We start from the raw sequence: 14,337 nt of genomic DNA, 5'->3' as shown, positions 1-14,337 counted from the left end.
TTGCCGGAGTAGTTTAGACACAGAAAGGTTTAGCAGTGGCGAATCCAGGGGGGGGGGGGGTTAACGATCAATGCATTTGAATAGGGACATATAGTTGGAACCCCCCTTTATCCTTGGTAAGCAACCCCCCTCCCCCCCCCCCTCCCCGTTTATAAATGGCAGGATCCGCCCCTGTTAAGCTCATGCGCTCTGTTTACCGAAGCTGTCCTAGGATCTGTCCTAATAACTATCTTAGGAATAAATTAGTATAACTTTATGACCGACTTACGACATGTTTGAGCATGCACATCGAAGCTATCTTAGGAATAGCTTAGCTAGGATGTCTTAACCGCTGTCATAAGTGTTAGCGTAAAGAAAAATAGGATATCAAAAATTAAAAATGCATCGAATTCACAAGTATTAATAATTATAAGATTAAAAATTAGAAATATTATTAGTATTGTTATTCAGATTTATCCAGAGACATATATACACATAATTTTATGTGTATATACGACTCTGGTTTATCCAAATAATTGTACATTCAAACTTAATGAAACAAAAACAAAAACACAAACACAAACACAAAAAATGTAATAATGTTTTATATAATAATTGAACAAATTATTTGTAAATAGTGACACCTAATAAATATAATCGGTCACAATCATTATATATTTTTGAGCGAGTTCAATTCGAAGTTTCACGGTTTTATACTGTACATAGTTCAAACGAAAAACTCGTGCATCTTTCATATAAAAACGGAGTACATAAAATATTTTTTTACGGTTTTATACTTTACATAATTCAAACGAAAAACTCGTGCATCTTTCATATAAACACGGAGTACATAGAATATTTTTTACGGATCACAGGCGCTTGCGGAATACACCCTTTTTTCTGAATTTTTATTTGTTTGTGTTTAAACTTTTTTCAAAGTAAATATTCTTTTTTTATGTCATTCTAATATTCATTTATTTAATGTGATTTATTTATATATGATGCCACTCTACTCTTTTCCACGTGGAAAATAAAATTACAGGGGCATTATATATATACGACTGTAATTGTAAATTACTTAAATGTATTTTGGACAAGAGCAAGAACACATTAAATAAGTGAAAATATGTTATATTAAAAATATTAAAGAATATGTACTTAGTAAAAATCAAAACACACAAAAATTATATTTAGAAAAAAAGGGGAGTCATTCCGCGGTATGGGCCTGTGTTACGAATAGTCCATAAGCGGTCTATTGCTACAAAAATTATTTATATTGCTCCCTAAATAAACATCTATAGGTGATGGTCGTATTTGTTTACAAATTAACAATCATAGAATATATCATAAATCGGGACCATCTTAAGACACCCTAATAGGTGTCCTAAAGTTAAGTCGATTCCTATGACTTTTCCTAAGTTACGACATGTTGGATAAACCCACTTTGGACAAAGTTGCATCCTAGGATGATCTTAGGACATATCCTAGTCTTAAGAGCGCTTGGATTAATAGGCCCCAGTGGCCTTGTTATCTTGGAGGTCAAGTTATATTTACTCTTTAGTGAAGACAGGTCTTACATATATGGTTATATATATAAACATCCATATTTTTCTTTAGTTATGAACAGAAAGCGCTATACATTTAACACAAATGTTTCCCCTCTTTAAATGACCATCGAAGTACTGCTTGTATATAAATATAAATATAATATTATTTTCTAATTGAGGTTTTTTAAAAGGTGTTGTAGAAAATGAGGTTGGTGGTCAATTTACGTTTTTATTAAGAAATCACACGCTTCAATCTATTGAAGTAAATCAATGATAAAAAAAAAAATTTCTGATGATAAATATAAGAAAAAAAGATGTGGTATGATTGCCATTATGACAACTATCCGCCAGAGACCAAATGACGTAGATGTAAGCATTTGTGGGTCACAGAAAAAGCCTTCAACGTTGAGCAAAACCTATACAGTCTTATCAGGTCACGCATTGCTTTTAAGAATCAAGATAACGCGTTGCCTGATCTTTTGAAAATATTCTTTACCTTTTCAAGGAAAGCATCACATCCATTTTACTGTACTTTTAAAAGATTTAGTTTCAAATGTATCATGAGTTTTTGGAATCTGACCATTGTAGATCCAAAACGTGGGTTTTCTTAAATGATTCACACAAGGTTCTGTTTTGCCTTTTGAGTTTTCTTCAAAAGTACTGCATTTTTTCTCTAGCTTATAATTAGTGCACAGTATTATAAGGTTTTTTGACAGATATTAAATTTCTTTTTTTCAGATTTTAAACGCCTGTTGATAATACAATGGATATTTTCACAGATTTTGCAGTTGAATTGTATTTAATTTCTGTCACGGAATGCTTGACCACCGTTCCAAAAAATGTACTTATTCTTTCACGATTTTTGTTCTCGATAAACCGAATGACAGCCGTGAGTTAGGCCTTGTAACTGAATGCGTTTTAGGATTTTGTCAAGATGCATGGGTATCTCATGGAAGAACTTTGAAGTCTGCCTCATATGAGTAAAGGAACATGTTAGGGAGAACAAGAGCACGTTTTGTTTCCACATAGATATAAGAAGATGTGGTATGAGTGCCAATGAGACAACTCTCCATCCAAGTCAAAATTTATAAAAGTAAACCATTATAGGTCACAGTACGGTCTTCAACACGGAGCCTTGGCTCACACCGAACAGTAAGCTATAAAGAGCTCCAAAAATTACTAGTGTAAAACCATTCAAACGGGAAAACCAACGGTCTAATCTATATAAAAAACGAGAAACGAGAAACACTTATGAACCACATCAACAAACGACAACTACTGAACATCAGATTCCTGACTTAGGACAGGTGCAAACAAATGCAGCGGGTTTAAACGTTTTAATGGTACCAAACCTTCACCCTTTTTTCTGAAACAATAGTGTAACATCACAACATAGAAAAACACACTATAAAATATCAACTGAAATAGCTTAACTCAATCAAAGGATATATTAACACCATTGAACATACACTGAACAAATAAATTTGACCTATGACACAATGTAAATACAAAATAAATAAACTAAGGGAAGAATAATAAAAGTAACATGTTATATCGGTAAGAAATGTTAAACAATTAAAGAAAAACAATATGCTCGAACAAAAATATCAGCCATTTGCAATAACTTTAAACACAGGTAAATGAAAATAATTTTGTTGTTAGGTATATGTGTACAGTACCAATAGAGAAAGGAAATATTTTTACAAAATAAATAATTTTGATGTTCATAGTACGAAGTGAAAATTTATAGTTATACCAAACACTTATCAAAGCTGGTATATAGACCAGATATAACCCTGAATAACATTAAATAACAAAAAAGCAATACGATTAGTATCAACAGGTCAAATAAACAAGAAAGTACGATTTGAGAGTACTCGCAGTTACTGACAGCTAGTTAAAAGCCAAAACAATTAATAATAAAAAATCGTGCATCAGAGACTAAAATCAACTAAAACACATCCCAGGGATTTAGTATTTTAACGTCATGGACAGTCAAAGAAGACATGACTAGTGCAATGCCAAAAATAAATGTATCGACAGACAGTAGGATAGTTAGGAGTTTAACCTCTTTATAGATCAAAACGAACGTGGGTGTGTCTTTATACATCCCGTTTGAAAACAAATACAAATTTAGTTATGTTTTAATTTGCTGATGACAAAATCGATATTAGTGCCAATGTAAACTATATTCAAAGATCTAATTACAACATTGGTAAGATAACCTTTACTAATAAGTTTGTTTAAAGGTTCGATGAGTTTACACGGATCACATAGTGATTTCCGCGCTTTAAGTACAATATTACCGTAAAATTTAGGATGTCAATTAAACGTTAAACATATGTTGTCAATTAAATGCAAATATATTAAAACAGCTGTTTACTTGGAGTTGCAATTACGAATTTTGTGCAATTATGGTCCGTGTATATTTGCGTTCATTCGTTCCATTATGATTTATAATGTTACATTTTGATGACAAAACATCACTTATAATTTATCTAATCGCCTTGCGCAATCGTGACTTAATGTGTTCTTTGGTCCCTAGCTGAATATTTGAATTCTTAATTTTTTTTGTCAAAGATGAAAAAAAAATACTAAAAAATTCATGTTTTTAGTTTCAATTTTCCAAGTATAACCTTTAAACTGGCATGAACCATTTTTCTTGCAACGTTTGAACTGGCATGAACTATTTTTTTTTATACTTATTATAACACCATGCTACTATTAAAAAACACCTCAAAACGCAAAAAGGCGAAAAGGCAAAATCGTTTTCACCTTCGTGGTTTCACTGTCGCATTATTGCTTTCGAATTTTTGCGTTTTGTCCTTTTCAAATATCAAAACGAAAACGCAAAATTACCGCATTCGGCCTCAATAAATATTACTCATTCTTTATGTGAAGAAACAGAGTTATTCATTGAGAGCACTTGATAAGGATTCGTCCTCTTTGAACATGTGTTATTGATGACCTTATATCTCAAATTCTTCAAGTGTATTGAGTTTCAATTTATCATCATTTTAGTAAGCTATGTTCTAAGGAAACATAGAACCAATTTTCATTAGATAAAATCATAATTTGGTTACCTGTTCGAATTCGGAAGAGAGATTTAATAGTGACAAATTATGCATATACAGAACACTCTTCTTCACAAAAACTAGAATATTTTTAAGTTGAAATTCAGTAAAATGTCTAAACAGCTCCAGCTTGAAAAAATGGTTAACGCGTTTTTTTAAAAATTTAAACGTAAAATTTGTGAAAAGTGAAATGTTGTATATAACCTCGTCTGTGATCAGAAAAAATTCTAAATATCTAAATCACTTTAATAACAGCTGTCGCATGTTTTAACTTAGTTTATGTTTACTTAGTTCTCCCCGGATGTTGATATACTTTCTGGTAAGGCGCATCTTATATTGATCCTATCCCAGTTTCAGTGTAACGGAGCTACTTGCAATACTTCCCGTATAAGTGTTCCGTAGAGAACCGTAGGCTACTCTCAGCTTTAGTGTTTCTGTACCATCTAATATCACTCTCGGTTTAAGTGTTTTCCGGAGAAAATCATGACAATCATACCACATCTTATTATTTTTATATCATATTAATCTCAATTTTTGTTCACCTTTCCTGTTTAAATATTTTACTAATCTCCTTATGGTATTCCAAGATATATTATTTCTAGAAGCACATTACATTCAACTCCTTGTTTGATAAAAGGGGATACACTAAAATTGGGATATACAAAAAAATCGTAAGTCGTAGCAAATTTTTCATAACCATAAACAAAAGAAAAAATTAACAGAAAACAGAAATCAACAAAACACTACTCTGAATATTGGGCAGCATTTACCAACTAAACACCTAAATGGCACTAAGGTGATCCAGAAGAGTAATTAGTTTTTTCTCAACTAGTGGTACTCAGGTGCTCCAGAAGAGTAAGCAGTTTCTTCTCCACTGATGGTACTCAGGTACTCCAGAAGAGTAAGCAGTTTCTTCTCAACTGATGGTATTCTGGTCCTTCAGAAGAGTAAGGAGTTTTTTCTCCACTAGTGGTACTCAGGTGCTCCAGAAGAGTCAGCTGTTCCTTCTCCACTGATAGTACTCAGGTTTCCAGAAGAGTAAGCAGTTTCTTCTCCACTGATGATACTCATGTGCTCCAGAAGAGTAAGCAGTTTCTTCTCCACCGATGGTACTCAGATGCTCCAGAAGAGTAAGCAGTTTCTTCTCCACTGATTGTACTCAGGTACTCCAGAAGAGTAAGCAGTTTATTCTCCACCGAAAGTACTCAGGTGCTCCAGAAGAGTAAGCAGTTTCTTCTCCACTGATTGTACTCAGGTACTCCAGAAGAGTAAGCAGTTTCTTCTCCACCGAAGTTCTCAAGTACTCCAGAAGAGTAAGCAGTTTCTTCTCCACCGATGGTACTCAGGTGTTCCAGAAGTGTAAGCAGTTTCTTCACCACTGATTGTACTCAGGTACTCCAGAAGAGTAAGCAATTTCTTCTCCACTAATGGTACTCAGGTACTCCAGAAGAGTAGATAGTTTCTTCTCCACTAGATGTTACTCAGGTGCTCCAGAAGAGTAAGCAGCTTCTTCTCCACCGATGGTACTCAGTTGCTCCAGAAGAGTAAGCAGTTTCTTCTCCACTAGTAGTAGTCAGGTGCTCCAGAAAAGTAAGCAATTTCTTCTCCACTAGAAGGTACTCAGGTGCTCCAGAAGAGTAAGCAGTTTCTTCTCCACTGATTGCACTCAGGTACTCCAGAAGAGTAAGCAGTTTCTTCTCCACTGATGGTACTCAGGTACTCCGGAAGAGTAGGCAGTTTCTTCTCCACTAGATGTTACTCAGGTGCTCCAGAAGAGTAAGCAGTTTTTTCTCCACTGATGTTTCTCAGGTGCTCCAGAAGAGTAAGCAGTTTCTTCTCCACTGATGTTACTCAGGTGCTCCAGAAGAGTAAGCAGTTCCTTCTCCACTGATGGTACTCAGGTGCTCCAGAGGAGTAAGCAGTTTTTTCTCCACCGAAGGTACTCAGGTGCTCCAGGAGAGTAAGCAGTTTCTTCTCCACTAATTGTACTCAGGTACTCCAGAAGAGTAAGCAGTTTCTTCTCCACCGAAGGTACTCAAGTTCTCCACAAGAGTAAGCAGTTTCTTCTCAACCGATGGTACTCAGGTGCTCCAAAAGAGTAAGCAGTTTCTTCTCCACTGATTGTACTCAGGTACTCCAGAAGAGTAAGCAATTTCTTCTCCACTGATGGTTCTCAAGTACTCCAGAAGAGTAGGCAGTTTCTTCTCCACTAGATGTTACTCAGGTGCTCCAGAAGAGTAAGCAGTTTCTTCTCCACTGATGGTACTCAGTTGCTCCAGAAGAGTAAGCAGTTTCTTCTCCACTAGTGGTACTCAGGTGCTCCGGAAAAGTAAGCAGTTTTTTCTCCACTAGAAGGTACTCAGGTGCTCCAGAACAGTAAGCAGTTACTTCTCCAATAGTAGTACTCAGGTGCTCCAGTGCTCCAGAAGAGTAAGCAGTTTCTTCTCCACTAGTGATACTCAGGTGCTCCAGAAGAGTAAGCACTCTCTTCTCCACTGGTGGTACTCAGGTGCTCCAGAAGAGTAAGCAATTCTTCTCCACTGATTGTACTCATGTACTCCAGAAGAGTAAGCAGTTTCTTTTCCACTGATGTTACTCAGGTGTTCCAGAAGAGTAAGCAGTTTCTTCTCCCCTAGTGGTACTCAGGGGCTCTAGAAGAGTAAGCAGTTTCTTCTCCAGTAGATCGTACTCAGATGCTCTAGAAGAGTAAGCAGTTTCTTCTCCACTAGTGATACTCAGGTGCTCCAGAAGAGTAAGCACTTTCTTCTCCACTGGTGGTACTCCGGTGCTCCAGAAGAGTAAGCAATTCTTCTCCACTGATTGTACTCATGTACTCCAGAAGAGTAAGCAGTTTCTTCTCCACTGATGGTACTCAGGTGTTCCAGAAGAGTAAGCAGTTTCTTCTCCCCTAGTGGTACTCAGGGGCTCTAGAAGAGTAAGCAGTTTCTTCTCCAGTAGATCGTACTCAGATGCTCTAGAAGAGTAAGCAGTTTCTTCTCCACTAGTGGTACTCTTCATGTTGCTCATGGCAACTTAAAATACGATGCTCAGTCACATTTGTAGATGTGACAATCGAGGATAATAAGACGAGATATGACATGCAAGTAGAATATTATAGTGGTCATCTGTCACACAGAATGAGATATTCCATGGAGGTCATTCAAACTATTATAGCGCCTGTAAAAAGTTCAAAGAGATGAATAAAACTGTACTATAAGGAATCTTTGGTGCAATATCTTCCTTCTGAGAAGCAACTAACTGTCTTTCAAAATATATGAAAAGGTAGCCCTAAGATATAGTATCACCTAAAGACATATAATCTATATGGAGGTTCTGCAGGAATGAGGAATCTTAAGGTAGATAATTAGTGTGACCATCCGTTTTCTGTGTTTGTACGTTTATATCTCTTCTTGTTTGTCTGTACACTTGTATGAGGGTCAGGATGAGAATCCATCAATTCTTTATTTATTTTTTTTATACCTTTTTTTCTCTATTATTTATTTGTTTGTTTTAACCCCTTATCTCTATATTTCAAAACCCCATCATTCTCTATTATTTCTTTTTTAGTCTATTATTCTTTATTATTCATATTTTTTGTCCTTTATTCTGCACTTTTTACCCATTGTTTTCTATTCTGTAAACCCCCTTCAAACCCTCTTGTATTGTTACTTTGCACATGCATTTTGGAGAAGACGTTGATAGGTCGAAGAAATAAGTCTTCTAGCTTGTAAAATAACTTTAATGGGAAATATGTGTGTGCCTTCGAATTGCATTTTAACAATGATGGAATATTTACGTAGTATAGTCTTTTAAAAGACATTATAATGTCTCTGAACATTTCAAGAACAGACTTGCAAACAAACATGATAGTGAACAAAACTTGTAGATATGCTGACCCTTAAACACAAACTAAATTTCAGGTAGTAGATTTCTCTAAGTTTTAAGAATATAAAATTTTGCAGGAATTAAATTAATCTAAAAGCAATATAACCTCTTTTTGGTTTAGAAAGAAACGTTTAAAGCCCTTTATCGATTTTGCTTATTTTCTAAGGTTAAGCAATGTACTGTCGCTCTTATCGTGAGAAATTATAACATCATAGCGTCGTACGACTTCTTAACTTTCTATATATTCAAAATTACGTCTGACTGTTGGAGGTTTAAGTTTTGACATTAGCTCTACATTTTGTTTCCTAAGAGAATTATGAATAGATATAATTGAATGTCATAACATAGATCCTTCCATCTTTATTGGCTTCGCAGGTGATGTCTTAAGGATATCAATAACAGGAAATATGGGGGTATATGTTACAATGTAACGAGCCAGGAACCATACATTTAAAAAATGAAACAACATCAAAACAAACAAGTTTTAGATTTCTTAAAAGCTTTCGAGTCATTCTTTTAATTAAAATGTGGTTTATGTGATTGTTTAAGTATTGGAAAGGTGTTATTTATCTCCTTTGCGCATATACTCATAATTGTGATATTATAAACCTGTCATAGATGGGACGTATTATAGTAAACCGTAGTTTATCCATTAACACTTCCTTGAAGCTTGCTTCAACCAATTCACGCCAAAAAGTTAAGGCAACATTAAAACTGACAGAAGAAAGCTTCCTTTTGATTTGAAAATTCATTGGTGGGGTAATACCAGAAAATACCGTGTGATTTAAAAAAAAATATGATTTTTCAGTCTACAGTTAAGTAACTTTGACGATCAGATTAATAAAAGCTAATATTCTACATGTCATGCAATATATCTATTATGATTTGATCAAGTTATAAAAACTTATAACACTGTTGTATCAATAATTCAAAATTAACTGCCTGAATCTATTTATCAATATGAATTTTACGCGACATGATATATAGCAGGGCAAACCATAAAGGCAAAATTATTCATTGATCGAGTATTGGAACTGATTTTTAATACTGCATTTTTTCTGTATCTAATATCTTTTCCTGTCCGGGACATGTTCCCAATTAGTTATATCATTAAAGCCAATAGAATCTGTCCCACATAATGAGGAAACCAATGAGAATCGATGTGTGTTACGTAACTAATGAACTAATATCTTCGCACCGTGATGCAAAGCAACAAAGCAACAAATAAGAAAACCCAACAAAAAAAAAAAAAAAAAAAAATGAACAGAAAAATAAACAAAAAACAAAAAACAACACACACTCTCTCTCTCCAAAAAAAAAAAAAAAAAAAAAAAAAAAAAAAAAAATCCAACAAACCGAACAATCTAAATACCGAAATACGAAGTCCAACATTATACAAGGGTAAAGCTCTACACAGTAGATGTGAATAAACATAACTGACTACCAACGATTTTCAATCAAAACCAAATTCCTTGTAGACAAAAACAACCTATGAAGATGTGAAAAAGACAATTGTGACAACGAACAGACAAATCAAAATCAGTATGTAACGAGGTTAAAGTAATACTTTCTGTAATAAAAATCTGACTGAGAGAATGTAGTCTCTACAATTGATCTTCATAGTTTCACTTATACAAAACTATCACAATTTTAACTTCCTTTTTATGTTCGTGGAACTGGGAAAATGATTATGGTAAATCGTTTTAATTATACAATGTATATCATGTTGATTTGAATTACTAAACTATGAATTTTACACCAGTTTATTTAAATCATTTCTTTTATTTCCAATTTTCAATCTGAAAGCATTTAATTTTTTTCATTTTCCTTTCAAGTATAAATACATTATTGGAATAAATCCATAAAGGTTTCAGATAAGCCTGTGTTTTTTATCTCACAAATTCGTGTCACTTCATGTCAGTTACATAATTTCTGTTCTATTATGAAACACGTAATACGGATATTGTTCGATTTAAATTTGATGTTATCATATGTCCAAATCATTTCCAATTAAGGAATGTATCTCCCTGTAGCATAGGTCTGATTTCATGTCCGGGTTTGGTTTTACTTTTGGTCCTGTTTGGTTTTATCAGCTCTTCGACGTTTGTATTAGATTTTTAGATTTTCAAACATTTTAGCCTCGAGCATCACTGAAGAAATTGTCGAAATACGCTTCTGTTGCAATACACTTGGTACTGTCAATGTTATTAAACTTTTGATAAAATATGGTATATGTCGTAAGCTTAGTAGGATTACTAAATCCTTCCGCTGTTTATGTTCTTTGGGTTTTTATACTGAGTTTATTCGATTATTTCAATCGATGAATCTTTATCTTGCTTCTGATTTATTTTTGTCTATTTTTAGATAGAAATTCGTATATTTTGTGTTTTTTAATGAAATAACATACTTCAATATTGATTGTTCGATTACATAGGTTTACCTTGTCTTGATTACATAGGTTTACCTTGTCTTGTCTCATCAATGTACGGTTTTAAATCTTGAGTTAACTAATATAATTTTATAATTATAAGACACTTCTTTCCAATGAAATGGGTCAGCAAATTATGAATAATGTTTCACCATTAACCTTTTCCTGAGGAAAAAAATAATTTATAAACACGAATAAAAAGATATGTGGAGTATTACGTCAATGAGCTACATAATCAACGACACATACGAGACATTAAGAGGTTAATTAAATAACATACTTCATAATTGATGAGTATCTGTATAAATATATATATATGCCAAACTGTAGAAAATTGGTGAATAAATTTAACAGATTTTTTAATGATCAGCCATCATTATATATCTCGAATATATCTAAAACATCTTTGAACATTAAGTAGTATCATTCAATCAAGTCGATGCTAATATTTAAAGTAAGGATAGAGAACTTCAGTCTGTTCAAAATAGATCTGTAATAAGAACTCACTGTTCTATTATTATCCATGTTAACCTACTTCCTTGATTTAATTTATGAATTCGACGATTCGTTGAAATCAAGTTTTACATATAGATATATTATTAGTTTTTTTTAAATTAAACTACAAACGTATTGGCACTAGGACAACTGTTAGAGGTACTGTAAATTACGTCTTTTCGCATTTTATGTTTAATTTGTTTTGTTTTCATATGCACGTAGAAGATGTTTTATGTTATATTTGTTATTGTAATATATATTCGATGAAAAGCTCTCAAGAGCTTATGTTTGTATGTTTTAAACCATGCCGAATCAAAATAAAGTTTTCTTATCTTATCTTATAATGAAATTTTACACTCTTCTTGCAGGGTTGGCAAAACCCCGGGTTTTATCCATATTGCCAAGCCAAGTGGGAAATACTGGGAAAACTCGGATTTTACTTGGTTTTACTTGGTTTTACAGTAATACTGGGCAATAATAATGGGTAACATGTGAAAAGATTTCTCAATAATCCTACTAAAATCTATTAAATTGCCATTTTGTCTAAATCAGTTAAACAGTTTTTATGAAGCCAAAGAATTTAATATTTTGTTTGCTTAAAATATATATATCTAATATTAAAAATTTTCACTAAATTTTGTTTATTGCTTAAGTTTTCTTTACTAATTTTAAGCATACTTATTTGTACGTCACTATTTGATAAGAAATCATTCAGATTATAACACAGATTTGTTGATATAACAACAATCAGCTTTTTCATTTGTACAAGTGTTCATGACAATTGTCCTCTTATGGTGTTTATCTAGCAATATTATTGTATAACTATTATTATAATATAACAAAGTGCTCTGGACCAATGGAATTGTAGGATTTTTGGTCTCTTAACTGTGAAGAATGAATGTAAATCATGTTCTATTGTTTATACCTACTAACAGTTAGTTATGAGTTACTACTGCCCGAAATCATTTATCAGCTTGAAGGGGTTAAATTTTATGATTGAAATTGATTTAAAATTTAATAATTAAACAAACAAAAAACAAAATAAGTTGAATAGTACGGCGGCTTCATGAAAAATTGTGTACATCCTGCTAAAAGCATAAAACTTGGCACAACGCTTCCTCTAGTATTACTCTTTGATTTCAGATAGGGAAGCATTTGAAAAAAATGTCTCACTTCCGGTAAAATTCAAAATGGCGGACAGTATACTTAAATCAGCCCAATATCGAAGGCTGGTATGTGAAAAGGTGTTATAATCATGCTACTATCTTTATATTCGGCACGAACCTTTGTTATGTGCTACTTTTGGATACATTTAGAGATTATAAGTCTTTGGAAACCCTACTTCCGGTAAAATCCAATATGGCGGACATTATACTAAAGTAAGCGTATTTATTTGGGAGGGTAATTGAAATCTGTTTGAATGTATTGCTACTATCATCATATTGTACAGGAACCTTTCTTTGGTGCTGCTCATGGATACAATGTATAGGTCATATGTCTTTAAAATCACATAATATATTCCTCTTTTTTCAAAATGTAAAAAAGTGTTTTTTGTGCCGGTCATTAAACTTTTGACTTTAAGTTATACTCAAACCAATAATTCACTATTATGTTAAAATGTTTTAATACAATAAAAAAAATTATGGCGGAGATTTGAAAACTCAGTCTGTATCCTCAATGAACAGTTTTGGATAGATTGATTTAAAAAGAATAGTCACTAAAGTACCAAAGTACTAAAACATCTTTAAAATTACTAATATATGGCCGCAACACATGTCTATTAACAATCACCATCACAAGCACATAAAGCAGTGCACGGGAGACGTGATTTTTCACATTTACAACGGCCGCCGCATCCTTTCTTACATCCACAATGTACAAGCTCCTGACAAGATGACGAGGCCTCAGAAAGAGCTGTCCAAAAGGGTTCCCATTGATCATCTATGTCCCTTTGCCATCCATAAGCGCCTGGACTAGGTAGCAATGGAACCAATTCCAAGCTCGTTCCCCATACACACCCGCCTTGGTATATTGCACGTTTTACATGCTGGAAAAGACTAGACCGAGTCAGCGGAATAGCCTCAATTAGTCTTCCCATTTGCGCAAACAGTTGTTTTCTTGCTTCATTAACCCCATCTGATGTGTTTGTTCGATCGTACATTAAAACCACGTATCGTTCTATCAATGCCATTATTAGATCCATATCTGGTGATGTAGGCTGATCAATCATTATGCTGAATGCTAAAGTCACATCTTCAAATGCCATCCATGTATCCCACGCAGTCTTTTTTCCTTTTCCAGCAAACGAAGATACGGTATCACAACCGGTAAAGGCATGGAACACAGGAAGTGTGTGTGATATCTCAATGCCTATTGCATTTGAAAGGTCATGAATAAATATATATCTGAAGCTTTTTCCACTCCCAAACGCAAGCCATAGTTCGTCTGCCCTAATTTTACGGAATAGCGAAACAGCAATGACAGCAACATCAGTATCGACTGTTCGAATCATGACTCGTTTAAGTCCGTGTTTCGCTGCATCAGATACATGCACCATGATTCTAGTGTCAGCCTCTTCATGTGAACATGGTGCTAAACTTGAAACATCATCACGTGGTAGATAACATAAAACATCCGGAGCATTTGTTGCTACAACTACCTTTTCCGCAAAATTTTGTTGAGCAAGCTCTCAGAAAACTTTGCCGATTTTGAGGAATTTTATTTTTACCCTGGACTCGTCTGCGTATTCCCTTTCCCCTTTTGCTTCTTGTGGCAGCCTTCAAGCTGTTGTCTATGTACGCATCCCAGACTACATCCACTCTTGCTACAGTTTCCAGGTGTTTCCTAATGTAAGGACAGAATATCAAATCAGCATGATCGTCAAAGGTACGAGATGTTATTGGTTTAAGCATATTCACAATTGCTGCTC

General features: G+C 33.9%; 1 protein-coding gene across 6 annotated transcripts in view; it reads left to right on the top strand.

Annotated features, from left to right (window-relative positions):
* Window positions 1-14,337, top strand: part of LOC127734119 (heat shock 70 kDa protein 12B-like) — a 151,737-nt gene that overhangs the window by 120,598 nt on the left and 16,802 nt on the right. The window contains exons 1-2 of one of the 6 annotated variants that reach the window (XM_052243777.1): window positions 11,548-11,567; window positions 11,777-11,892. The exons of 4 other annotated variants lie outside the window; for them this stretch is intronic. The gene's annotated coding sequence lies outside the window, so the exon portion shown is untranslated. Of the gene's footprint in view, window positions 1-11,470; window positions 11,568-11,776; window positions 11,893-14,337 lie in introns of those variants that run through there. One more of the 6 variants, XM_052243782.1, reaches the window with a different exon arrangement.

This window comes from Mytilus californianus, unplaced genomic scaffold (genome assembly GCF_021869535.1).
Source record: "Mytilus californianus isolate M0D057914Y unplaced genomic scaffold, xbMytCali1.0.p SCAF_3, whole genome shotgun sequence".
NCBI classification, from domain to species: Eukaryota; Metazoa; Mollusca; class Bivalvia; order Mytilida; family Mytilidae; genus Mytilus; species Mytilus californianus.
This window is presented reverse-complemented; position numbering and strand designations above follow the sequence as displayed.